Raw genomic sequence first — 10,242 nt, 5'->3', positions numbered from 1 at the left:
TTTTAAACTGGGACAGCGAGTCTGAACCTCGAACAATATCAGGAAGACTATTCCAGAGTTTAGGAGCTAAATGTGAAAATGCCCTCCCTCCTTTAGTGGACTTAGATATCCTAGGAATGACCAGAAGCCTCGAGTTTAGTGATCTTAAAGAGCGCGATGGATTGTAGGGCGATAAAAGATCCGTTAAATACACTGGAGCTAAACCATTTAGGGCTTTATAGGTCAGTAGCAATACTTTGTAATTGATACGGAACTTAATAGGTAACTAGTGTAGAGATGATAAAATTGGTGTTATATGATCATATTTTCTTGACCTAGTAAGAACTCTAGCAGCTGCGTTTTGGACTAACTGTAGCTTGTTTATTGATGATGCAGGACAACCAGCTAATAAAGCATTACAGTAATCTAGTCTCGAGGTCATGAATGCATGAACTAACTTTTCTGCATCAGAAATAGATAGCATGTTACGTAGCTTAGCAATGTTTCTAAGGTGGAAAAATGCCGTTCTTGTAACATATGAAATATGATTTTCGAAAGACAAGTTGCGGTCTAATATAACACCCAGGTCTTTTACTGTAGTGGATAAAGCGACAGGACATCCTTCCAAGTTAAAGTTGTATTGTGAGAGGTTTTGTGGGCAGTTTTTTGGACCAAGATTCAAGATTCAAGAGTTTTATTTGTCACATACACAGTTATATACACAATATACAACTGGCAGTGAAATGTAAACAGGTCCGCTCCATGGACAGTGCAAATAACAGTTACAAGAAATTAAAATAGAAATAGAATAAAATTAGAATAAAAAGTATTAACATAAGTAGAATTATAAATAAATCAAGTAAAAGATAAAAATAGGAAATAAGATAAAATAAAAATATAAAAAATATGTGGATATGATAAGTGAGATAAACTGTAGACTTAAAAATAAGTGGTTAACATAAAATATATATATATGTATATATGACCAATAAGTAATACCTCCGTTTTATCTGAATTCAGTAGCAGAAAATTACACGTCATCCAGTGTTTAATATCATCAACACACGCTGTCAGTTTAGATAATTTAGCGTTTTCATCTGGTCGTGATGAAATATATAATTGAGTGTCATCAGCATAACAGTGGAAATTAATTCCATGTTTTCTTATAATATTACCAAGTGGCAGCATATATATAGAGAATAGCAGAGGGCCTAGCACGGATCCTTGCGGCACTCCATAGTCTACTGATGTTATCTTTGATTTTTCCCCATTTAGACAGACAAAATGGTAGCGGTCTGATAAATACGATCTAAACCAGTTTAATGCCTGTCCCTGAACACCAGTGTAATTTTGAAGTCGATCTAATAGTATTTTATGATCTATAGTATCGAACGCAGCACTAAGATCGAGTAGAACTAGTATTGAGATACAGCCTTGGTCAGAAGCTAGAAGTAAATTATTTGTGATTTTAACGAGCGCAGTTTCTGTGCTATGATGCGGCCTGAATCCTGATTGAAATTTTTCATAGATATCATTTTCTTGCAAGAAAGAGCACAATTGAGTGGACACAACTTTTTCTAGTATTTTAGACATGAATGGAAGATTTGAAATTGGTCTGTAATTTGCTAGGTTATTATGATCTAATTGTGGCTTCTTAATGAGAGGTTTTATGACTGCCAACTTGAATATTCTTGGAACATGACCTAAAGATAAAGACGAGTTAATAATATTGAGAAGAGGCTCTTCCACTACAGGTAACAACTCTTTCAGTAGTTTAGTGGGTATTGGATCTAATAAACATGTTGTTGGTTTAGATGCAATGATAAGTTTATTTAGCTCTTCCAGTCCTATGGTTGAAAAGCGGTGTAGTAGTTCTTGAGGGGCGATAATTGCGGTTGAATCATAAGACATCATTAATGATTGTACATTTACAATTTTGTTTCTGATGCTTTCTATTTTGTCAGCGAAGAAGTTCATAAAATCATTACTACTAAACTGTAACGTAATATTTTGTTCAGGCAATGCTTGTTTATTTGTTAGTCTAGCCACAGTGTTAAATAAAAACCTTGGATTATTTTGGTTATTTTCTATTAGTTTGTGGAGATGCTCAGCCCTGGCTGCTTTTAGGGCCTTTTTATAACGTGACGTACTATCTTTCCACGCGATTCTAAAGACCTCTAAATTAGTTTGTTTCCATTTACGCTCTAAGTTACGAGTTTCTCTCTTGATAACATGTGTAGCACTTTTGTACCATGGTGCTTTAGTTTTCTCTCTAACCTTTTTTAATCTAATTGGTGCTACAATTTCTAGTGTACAAGAGAAAATGGTGCTCATACTGCTAGTCATTTCCTCTAGTTCATCTGTTTGTTTGGGTTCACTTAGCAGCTGAGACAGATCAGGTAAGCTATTTGAGAATCTATCTATAGTGGTTGGAAGGATTGTTCTGCCTGGTCGATAACGTGGCGCAACATGACAGATTTCAGCAGTACGCAGTATGCAAGTTACCATGTAATGGTCAGTAACATCATCACTTTGCGGTATAATATCTATATCGGTTGGGTTGGTTCCATGTGATATAATTAAATCTAGTGTGTGATTAAGACGATGAGTGGGACCAGTGACGTTTTGCTTGACCCCAAAGGAATTTAATAGATTTGTAAACGCAGCCATTTGTGTTATCTACGTGTATGTTAAAATCTCCAACAATTAATGCTTTATCGACGTTGACCAATAGATCTGAGAGAAAGTCTGCAAACTCTTTTAGGAAATCAGCATAGGGCCCTGGAGGTCTATATACAGTAGCCAGGGCTAGAGATAATACGGATTTCTTTCTTACATCTAAGAGCGTAACATTTAGCACTAGTACTTCAAACGAATTAAACCTGTGACCTGTTTTCTGGGTAACATTTAGAATATCTCTATAGATTGTTGCAACACCCCCGCCACGACCAATCAGACGGGGCTCATGCTTATAACATCCTGGTGGAGTAGACTCATTAAGACCGAAATAATCATTTGGCTTAAGCCAGGTTTCAGTAAGGCAAAGTACATCGAAACTATTATCTGTGACCATTTCATTTACAATAACCGCCTTAGGTGTGAGCGATCTAATGTTTAGAAGACCTAGTTTTAGAAATTGTTTTTGTTCACTAATATTGCGATTTTCTGGTTTAATCACAATTAGATTTTTCCTAGATCCTACAGTAGATTTAATGTTTGACCTCACTAAACGAGGAATAGACACAGTTTCTATATAATGTTCTACATTGGTACTTATGTCAATTAAGTTAGGACAAAATTGGTTTTGTTCACTAATATTGCGATTTTCTGGTTTAATCACAATTAGATTTTTCCTAGATCCTACAGTAGATTTAATGTTTGACCTCACTAAACGAGGAATAGACACAGTTTCTATATAATGTTCTACATTGGTACTTATGTCAATTAAGTTAGGACAGCAAATACTGTGATTTGGACTTTGGGTCCCTAGCTCAGTATCCAGGGCACTTATCAGGGAGTCAGCCCATTGACTTGTGTCCTGATCAGTGCCCTTACTACTGAGCAAGGGAGCTGATTGAGACGCACCCTAGATGTCTCGTCCGCGTTGCTGGCCAATGGAGGTCGACGTCCGCACCTGGCGGCCATCTTGTCATAGTCAGCTCGCTCACTCGTAACATTGTGTTTTAATGGTGCATGGACTTTTTAAATAACCATAACTTGCAAAATTTTCTACCGATTTTCAAACTGTTTGGTTTGTTATAAACGTCAGAGATGTAGTTATGACATTGCATACTTATGAATAATTATTCATAATTTGTTCAAGCATCCATTATTAAAACGTTAATAACCATTTTTACAAATTTGTAAAAAACCATTTGTAAATCCGTCAAGATTTCAGCGAGATAATAGTATTTGTGTTCGTGCAGATCACTCACTTTACATCAGGTACCACAGAGCCCGCCAGAAAGCTTGCCTGTGACAAGATGGCCGTCGGTGATGACGTTAGAGACTCCGCCGTAAGACATCTAGCCTTTATTATGTATATCTATGGTTTAGGGTGCCATTTGGGAAAGGGCTTGAGATGGCCTTCGGCGACATTTGATGACATGGCAGCAGAGATATGCAGCCTTTGCAGGATGCAGCCGTAGATAAATCCGCCATGTTATGTAGTTTTCTAACACTTTGTACTCGTGTTTGTTGTTCTGAACCGGATATTAACCTTTATAGCACGGTATAGATATGTATACGTATATATATAATATGGTGTATGGATCCACACTTCAAAAATCTACTGGAAATAGTAGACCATCCGGGGACTTTTGACATACTCTTTTCAACACTATGCTTTGGGACATACTTATTCTAATCTCACATACTATTTAGGATGGATAGTATGGACATTGGGACGCAGGGTCAGTCGACCTTCGCAGCTTTTGAAGATGTGGCCTTTGAAGTCAGAGTCCTTCGAAATGTGTGTATGTGTGTGTGTGTGTGTGTGTGTGTGTGTGTGAATGGGTGTGTTTATTTCAGTCTTGATGTTTTAGAGTGTCACACCTTCACTGCTGTGAGCTTTTGCATGCATTATGACTGAATTATTGAATGGATTTCACATATTCTCAAAACTTTGCTTTGTGTACAGAGACAGTGGTTCATAGGTGTATGTGTGTGCATCTGTGTGTTTGTGTGTGCATCTGATCTGTGTGTGAGTGGGTGTGTCTATATCACACTCTTGATGTTTTAGAGTGTCATCCCTTTACTGCTGTGCACTTTTTTTCAGCATTGTGGCCGATTTGCAGATTGTACACAGAAAAATTCTCAGAATTTTTATGTTTTGTCGGTTTCCCATTAATTTCCTATGGTCGTCATTTTTGTTTGAAGACCACAAGTGTGACTATTTTTTTACGACCACTTAGCAGATACTTAGCACTTAGCAGTTCACATATCAAATGCCATTAAAGTCACCAAGTTTTGTATCATTCAATGAAGCTGTGATTTTTTTTTAATTCAAAAGTTACCGAAGATCAGAGGGTAAGAGAACGCAGTCAGATAAAGGCTTATTAAGAAAGGTTTCTGTCAAAAACATGTGTTGTATTAAAAGGATAGCTATGAAAAAAAAAGCCACTGTTGAGCTGGTGTCTCTGGAGTCTCAAGAACCTCTCCATGCAAGCTGGCAGTTGTGCGTAAAGTTGCAATTCAGCCACTTCTAACCTCTAATGTACAAATACACTAATTTTAAAAAAGTTTTATTCACGGATTAATGCTGTATTACAATGGATGGTCTAGATGGATGGATTTCTAGATGGTTGGTGAGTGGCCACTTTCAGAAAAAAATCGGCAGCTGGCAGCAGGAAGTACCTGCCAATGGAAGCCTGAAGACAGTTGCTGGCAGCCAGACAACCTGCCAAAGTAGGTGGCGGCTGCCGCTTCTCAATCTCCAATAACTAGCATCCAAAGAGTGACAGCAACCAATCAGATGATGACCGGGTGACAGCAGCGTGTAAACAGTGTTGATGTCAGCAGAGCTCAAATGAGTAAATTGATAGACATTATGATCGCAATAAACAAAACTAGATGTTCGATAATTCTGGGTATAGGTTTGTTAATAACTTTAATATCAGCGAACGCTACCTACTGTAGTTAATTGTTTAAAGAGCCACGTCTTGTGTACAGTATTTTACATTTATAATTAGCATCACACTCTAAAACCGGATAAGTTGAGTTTACTTAAAAAATTTGAGGAAAGTGGTTGCCCTAAAAAATGTATTGATAAAAAATTGATAAACTTGAGTTAAATTTATTTAAAGATATTAGTCGTTCTAATAACTATTTTAAGTTGAATAGACTAAATACTTTAATTTTAAGTAATACTGCTGTTTAATTACTTCACTTATCTTTTTAATTGCATTAAGTTGTTCTTACTTAAACCGTTTAAGTTTTGTCAACTTAATTCTATCTGGGATCTGAGGAAGTGTACTCCCAGAGTGCATTGTGGCATGAATAAATTAATTGCTTCGTTTGACTATTTTTGCCTTTATTTTACTATTTGTCTTTTGTCAGTATAACCCCAATAATGACAGCAAGTAAAATAGTAAAGGTCGTATTAATAATAAAAATAAAAAAAACTAATAAAAAAAATCCTTGTTATTGTTGTGTTTTGCATGCTGAATGTTGAAGTGTGTGTGTGACACACTCGAGGATGGTCAAATGATATAGTGACAAACATAGAGGGATTATATCAACTCAATTAAAAGGTTATGCCATAAATATTAGCAAAACAAATGTTAAAAGGTCATTATTTGACATGAAAAATAGTTATGTTCTATATCATTAATGGACAAATATTACATATATATATATATATATATATATATATACATATATACATATATATATATATACATATATACATATATTACTTCCCTTGTTTTGAAATCAATTTCTTGTTGCATTGCTGCATTAATAGGAAGTTAATTACTTTAATATGAATATGAAAGTTCCAAGTGTCCAACCAAAGGGAACACTAATCACAATTATGGTGAGAAGAAGTGGAGGAAATGAGTGATAAGTCTAGAAAAAATTGCCCCGCCTCAAAAACACTTTGCCCGTCCGCCCGTCCACCCGCTTGTTTTTTTGCTTTGGCAAAATGGTACTCAAACCAGTCAAGTAATGTTTACTTGAGTTTTCTAAGTAACAAAGGCATAGCATGCAAATAGTTCAGATTACTTACTTGTTTTAAGTAAGGTCAACAAATTATTGGACATTAAGTAAAGTTTACTAAAAAAGTCTTAGTAAGAACAACTGTTGGATTTTACAGTGCATCGGCCCCAGTATATTGTCTATCAAATTAATCAAAAATTAATTTATCAAAGCAGAAGAGTCGAGACTATAGTTAACTGTATAATGTGTATAATTGTGTGTATAATATGTACATTATTCATTGTATATATATTTGTATAATGTGTATTGTTTTCTGCAAAGTATGTCTAATTGTATTCTGCACTGCTCTCAGACTTTCACTCACCACGGCACGGTGTGCTGTTGCTGATGTGACAATACATTTGTGACTTGATTTGAAAACACCCATCCAGGTTTTTGCAGTGATTGGTGCCAGTTGCTGGAGGAGTGATTTTTATTTATTCTGTCTTGATAGTTCACTCTTACATTTTTGTAAAACATAGTTTACATTTTGTGAATAGCTAAGCATTTCTGAATGACATCATTCATCTATTTGTGGGATGTGTTTTATACTTATCTTCACACTGTAAGTTGTTGTTGTTTTTCTAACAACAACTACCAAATACAAAGGAACAACCTACATCAACAAAAACACAAAAATTATATTATTGTATTATAGTTTTTTTAATTACTACAGTGTAAAACTGAACTTGAAATGTATATATTATACACACACACACACACACACACACACACACACACACACACACACACACACACACACACACACACACACACACACACACACACACACACACACACACACACACACACACACACACACACACACACACACACACACACACACACACACACACACACACACATATATATATGTGTATATGTGTATATGTGTATATATACACATATACACATATACCATATATATTCCATTGGCCACCTGTCGCTTGTGGCCAATGGAAGCAAGACAGATATATATATATATATATATATATATATATATATATATATATATATATATATATATATATATATATATATATATATATATATATATATATATATATATATATATATATCTGTCTTGCTTCCATTGGCCACAAGCGACAGGTACCGCCTACATCTGGTTGTAAACGGCAGAACCCCTTTCTGATTTGGGCTGGGATATTGTGAAACGAGATGGAAGTCTCTGAGGGTGTCAAAATGACTTCTGCAAAATATGTGGATTTTATAACACCATTTTCTGCTATGGTATTAAAGGTCAAAGCATTTGTCATATGCACAGTAAGGAAACAAATTTCCCTGTACAATGAAATTCTTTCTTTGCTGTCCACAGTGAATGCCAAGACAAATGCAAATGTAACAAATAAAAATAAATAAAAACACAGACACCCACACAAACATAATAAATAAAAATACTGTAGAAGTAAGAATTAGATTGTGTAATATAAAATATTAAAAAATATTAAAATATTGTACATCTATACATGTAAATGTGCATTATTGACTATGTGCAAAACATTAATACAATAACTGGCTATCTGTTTAAGAGTCTGATAGCTGAGGGGTAGAAAGAGTTCCTCAATCTAGAAGTCCTGCATTTCACACTTCTATCTCTGCGATGATGGCCTGCAGAGAAGGCAGTGGAGTCCTGATGATCTTCTCAGCAGTCTTCACAATTCTCTGCAGACGTTTGCGGTCCCTCACAGTGTTTCCATACCACACGGTGATGCAGCTGGTCAAGATGCTCTCCACAACACAGCTGTAGAAGTTGTTGAGGATCTTAGTCGACATGCCAAACGTCCTCAGGAAGTCCAGCCGCTGTTGTCCCTTCTTAACCAGCTGGGTGGTATTGAGTGTCCAGGTGAGGTCCTCACTGATGTGGACCCCCAGATATTTAAAACTACTCACCCTTTCAACTTAAAGGAGCTGTATGTAGGACTGTGGCCAAAACTTGTACTGCAATCACTTTCAAATTACTGTTGAGCGGTGTATCCCCTCTCCCCCTCCCCTGACTCGAGGCTGCCAGATAGGCTGCAGGATCCAGCAGGAACGTAGGCTGCTACGAGCTTTCAATGGCAAGTGACAAGGTTTTTTTTCTTTCTGTTAATTATGTTTATGCTTCAAGAGCGATGTTTTGTGAAGTAATTATGAATCGCAAAAATGTACTAATGGCGATCAGCCAAATATAATCGTAAATATGAACGCTCGTATGTGACAGTACATTCCCACATGAAAAAATACTATAGTAAAATTACAGCAAAGCTAAATAACATTAGCAATTGTCATACAGGTCAACTTGTAGCATGTTTTGTCCACTATATATGCGAAGAACGAATGAGGAATAATTTTTACTGAGGTAACGTTAGGCTACTGTCTCAAATACATTTTCACATTGCCATAATAGGAGTGCTAATGTTGTTTTCCTCAGCGTCCCAGCATAATGACAGAGAAACGGGCTCTGATAATGCATTACTAATGTTAGCAATTACGACTCGCCGTTTTTATTTACCAAACAATTCCTTAACGTTACCTTTTCAATTCAATGACCCACCTCCTCCATCTGCGCTAACCTAACGTTACTTTGCACAAACATGCATAACTTTGTTCAACTGTCATGAATATTTGAAATGTCCATTTACATTAAGTACAAGTTAGCCAAACATAGATGAACCCTACCTGTCCGGGAGAAAATTAGCAACGTTGGCATCAGTCTTCAAACTATTCTCCGTTTTCAGCCGTCTCCCTCTTTCAAAGGCATCTCTTATACAAATCCTTGTTTTATTTCGGACACTGTCACAACGTTTTTCTGATTCATAACGAGGTCGTTTAGGTTTCGTAAAGTTAGACATTGTTTATCTAAAAAGTTTGTAGCTGCAGCTTTGGTAACTAGAGCAGAGCTGGCAACCCGAATGCAGAAACACTACGGACTTCGTGATTGGTAGACAGTTGGAGGGTGGCGCTTCAGGCCAAAACACAACATGTCAACATCAACATCAGTTGAGGGCTGCAACTTCACTTTTAAAATGACAATATCTTGGCCGGACAACCGTTGTCAGTGATATAAGTATTTGAAATTAACATGATTTCTTAATGTCTTGTGACATATCAGGGCCATTTTATGATGAATTGAAATACATTTCTTACATACAGTTCCTTTAAAGCTCTCGGATAAGCAGTGGCTGATGAGTTCTCCTCTTTTCCCTCATATCCACTATCATCTCCTTTGTCTTGTCCGTGTTGAGGAAGGTTGTTGTCCTCACACCATGTTACAAGACTGGCCACCTCCCTCCTGTAGGCTGCTTCATCCCCGCCAGTGATGCGTCCTATCACTACGGTGTCGTCAGCGAACTTTAGGATGGTGTTGTCCTTGTGGGAGGCGACACAGTCATGTGTGAACAGTGTGTAGAGGATGGGACTAAGAACACACCTCTGTGGGGTGCCAATGTTTGTTATGCTGAGGTCCTGCGGTCTGCCAGTCAGAAAGTCTAGGAGCCAGTCACAGAGTGTGGGATGTAGTCCAATTACAAACAGTTTGTGGGTGAGTTTATGAGGGATGCAAAGCAG

The sequence above is a fragment of the Gobio gobio genome (assembly GCF_949357685.1).
Source record: "Gobio gobio genome assembly, chromosome: 16".
NCBI lineage: Eukaryota > Metazoa > Chordata > Actinopteri > Cypriniformes > Gobionidae > Gobio > Gobio gobio.
This window is presented reverse-complemented; position numbering follows the sequence as displayed.